The 3,638-nt window shown below is 55.2% G+C and overlaps 1 non-coding gene across 1 annotated transcript; it reads left to right on the top strand.

Annotated features, from left to right (window-relative positions):
* Positions 1 to 2,300: 2,300 nt before the first annotated feature.
* On the top strand, positions 2,301 to 2,376 carry TRNAA-CGC (transfer RNA alanine (anticodon CGC)). Its single transcript has one exon. It is a non-coding gene; the product is annotated as a tRNA-Ala (tRNA).
* Positions 2,377 to 3,638: the final 1,262 nt, after the last annotated feature.

The raw sequence follows: 3,638 nt of genomic DNA, 5'->3' as shown, positions 1-3,638 counted from the left end.
TCCCTCGCTCGAACCGTGACTGATCCGTTTCTGGCCTCCTAGAGGGGAGAATCGGCCCCACCCTTGACCGTTTTCAGTCTTAGGTGGCTGATTAAATTCTGCAGGACAGGTGCGGGGCGGTCCACCTCCCCTGTGGTGTGGAGTGGCCGAGTGACCGGAGTGACCAAGGGGAGCAGGGCGGTGTTACAGAGATTCCTTTGGTCTTCCCACGTCGACGTCAAGTGTGGCTCTGTCCACATGGGGGGGTCGGGGTTTCAGTTCTTAGTTTTGTGAGGGGTCCGGGAGTCTTGGGTCCTGTATTCTTTTTTTTTTAACCTTGTGTTTATCTGGTGCTTTTCCGGACGTTATCATTGCATCCTAGGCTTATACTGAAGAAGACCCTTTGGCACCCGCATCTCCTACTACTGGCTTTGCAGGAAAACGCTTGCTAGGGAGGATTTCCAATCTAGTAGGTTGGGATGCCGGCCCACTTGAATTTCACCAGCTAGCTGCTTGTCCCTTATGGAAATATTAATAATAAACATAAAAAGAGGGAGGCAAGCCCTGGCCGGTTGGCTCAGTGGTACAGCGTCGGCCTAGCGTGCGGGAGTCCCGGGTTCGATTCCCGGCCAGGGCACACAGGAGAAGCGCCCATCTGCTTCTCCACCCCTCCCCCTCTCCTTCCTCTCTGTCTCTCTCTTCCCCTCCCGCAGCCAAGGCTCCATTGGAGCAGTGTTTGCCCAGGCGCTGAGGATGGCTCTGTGGCCTCTGCCTCAAGTGCTGGAATGGCTCTGACTGCAGTAGAGCGACGCCCCACGATGGGCAGAGCATCGCCCCCTGGTGGGCATGCCGGGTGGATCCCGGTCGTGCGCTTGCGGGAGTCTGTCTGACTGTCTCCTCGTTTCCAACTTCAGAGAAAAAAAAAAAAAAGAGGGAGGCAAAACGAAGTCTTCTAGATTTAATTGTTTTTGGTTAACTTAGTTTGTAAGACTCTTAGCCAGCTGGTTCTTTTCCTTGAAGAGTTAGTCACCCTGTTGAGGGTGCGGGTGGGTAGGTGGAGGGCAGGGAGGGAAGCCCGTCTACGTACGTGTCCTGTGCATGTCGTGACCTCCCCGCCCCTCCTCCCGAAGGCTGCAGCTCACTATTTCCGATGGCCCCAGCCCCCACGCGTGCAGTAAACCACACTCCTTACACACACACCCAAGAGTTGGGCTGCAAGCCCTTCTTCTCAAATTCCATTTCCTCCCCAGGGATACCCCTGTCCCCATCCACATGGGAAGCTGCCTCTGCCTTTTCCTTTCTCCCACATCAAAACGGGGACTCTGAGAACATATACTGAGAGCAGGAGGACACATCAGCGGTTCCTACCTGCAGCGTGTCACTCACGACGTCCGGTTCCGTTTGGTCCCTCTCTCTTGAATCCCATTCTCTTCCCCATTCAGAGCTCTGAAGATTTCTAGTGGAACCCCTACTCGGGTCCACTTTTTTTTTTTATGCTTTGATTATCATTTTAGGTTGGACCCCTTGAGCTCCGTGACAGTTGACCACATGTGACCCTCTGTGAGGGGCAAGGGGCAGAGTCAAGCGACATGTCATAGCAGAGGTTGAAATCTTGCTTGCGCCAAGCCTGTGATGCACACCTGTCGCACGGTAAGTGCTCAGTAAAAGTGACCTCAGATAAATCACAGCGCAGCAAACTGCGCAGAGGAGCTGGGGAGCGGGCGGGGGGTGGATCTGCTTCTGGGGCCAGTTTGCTTAATTTTTCCCCAGCAGCTTCTATGAGCTTGGACAAGACCACATCTGAGTGTCTGTCCAGCCTGTCAGCTGCTGAACCATAACGATAGTCTCTCAAACCACCTTCAAAAAAAAAAAAAAAAAAAAGACCTGGCCATTTGGCTCAGTGGTAGAGCCTCAGCCAGGCATGTAGATGTCCCGGGTTCAATTCCCGGCCAGGGCACACAAGAGAGGCGCCCATCTGCTTCTCCACCCCTCCCCCTCTCCTTCCTCTCTGTCTCTCTCTTCCTCTCCCGCAGCCAAGGCTCCATCGGAGCAAAGTTGGCCCGGGTGCTGAGGATGGCTCCATGGCCTCTGCCTCAGGTGCTAGAATGGCCCCAGTTGCAACAGAGCGACGCCCCAGATGGGCAGAGCATCGCCCCCTGGTGGGCATGCTGGGTGGATCCCGGTAGGGCACATGCAGGAGTCTCTCTCTGCTTCCCTGCTTCTCACTTCAGAAATAAAATATAAATAAATAAATAAATAAATAAATAAAATTTTTTAAATCCTAAAAGCCAGGTATTGCTGGTATAAAACATGAAGACATGGCCCTGGCCGGTTGGCTCAGCGGTAGAGCATTGGCCTCGCGTGCGGGGGACCCGGGTTCGATTCCCAGCCAGGGCACACAGGAGAGGCGCCCATCTGCTTCTCCACCCCTCCCATTCTCCTTCCTCTCTGTCTCTCCCTTCCCCTCCCACAGCCAAGGCTCCATTGGAGCAAAGATGGCCCAGGCGCTGGGGATGGCTCCTTGGCCTCTGCCCCAGGCGCTGGAGTGGCTCTGGTCGCGGCAGAGCGACGCCCCAGAGGGGCAGAGCATCGCCCCCTGGTGGACGTGCTGGGTGGATCCCGATCGGGCACATGCGGGAGTCTGTCTGACTGTCTCTCCCCGTTTCTAGCTTCAGAAAAATACCAAAAAAACCCACAAAAAACCAAAAACAAAAAAACCCATGAAGACATGATCCTTAAAATGTGTGCAGCAGGGCCGTTCCCGCCACGTAAGTCTATCCTCTGTCCTCTGTCCTCCCCGGATTCCTTCCCGGGAGCAGCCGGGCCTTGTGCACCCGGGTTCCGGGGGAGTTTGGGTTGCGACTGAAAGCCCGAGTGTTCAGTGCGGGGTCCTCTCAGGGGCCTCTGCGAGGGGAGAGGGTGACGTTTCCAGAAGGGGGGCCCGGGCCACCACCGGCCTGCTCTCTCCTCTGTGGTTTCCCCTGTCCTGACGCTTGTCACACACAGAATCAGGCGACGCGTGGTCCTCTGTGCCCGGCTGCCTCCCCGCACACGGCACAGGGCCGGGGTTCACCCACGCTGCCGCGCGTATCAGCAGCTCGGCCCTCCGTGTTGCTGAGCGTGCTTCACTGTCTGCAGACAACACAGCTTTGCCCTGGCCGGACGGCTCGGTTGGTTGGAGCATCGTCCCAAAGTGCAGAGGTGGCCGGTTCGATCCTGGGTCGGGGCACCTACAGGAACAGATCAATGTTCCTGCCTCTCTCTCTCTCTGTCTCTCTCTCTCTCTCTCCTCCCCCCTTCCTCGTTCTCTAAAATCAATAAAATAAACATTAAAAAAATTTTTTTTTCAAAAACACAGTTTTGTAAAATCAGTCCAACCAATTGACAGACTGGATGGTTTCCAATGCGAGTTTTATGAATGAGCCCCTGATCGACACGTGCGGACTCGTCTTTGGGAGCCTGTTTTCCTGTCTCCCGAGTGGACCCCTCGGGCTGCGACAGCTGCCTGACGCAGGGAGGGTGTGTCGGACTTGTGAAGAAATTCCTAGACTGTTCACCCCAGTGAGGACGGACTGCGTGGACACAGAGAGTCGTTTGGGGTGATGGAAATATTCGGAAGTATTCTAAAACTGGACTGCAGGATTATTGAGCAACTGTAT

This window comes from Saccopteryx bilineata, chromosome 4 (genome assembly GCF_036850765.1).
Source record: "Saccopteryx bilineata isolate mSacBil1 chromosome 4, mSacBil1_pri_phased_curated, whole genome shotgun sequence".
Lineage (NCBI taxonomy): Eukaryota > Metazoa > Chordata > Mammalia > Chiroptera > Emballonuridae > Saccopteryx > Saccopteryx bilineata.
Note: the sequence above shows the minus strand (reverse complement) of the source record. Positions and strands in the feature narration are given on the sequence as shown.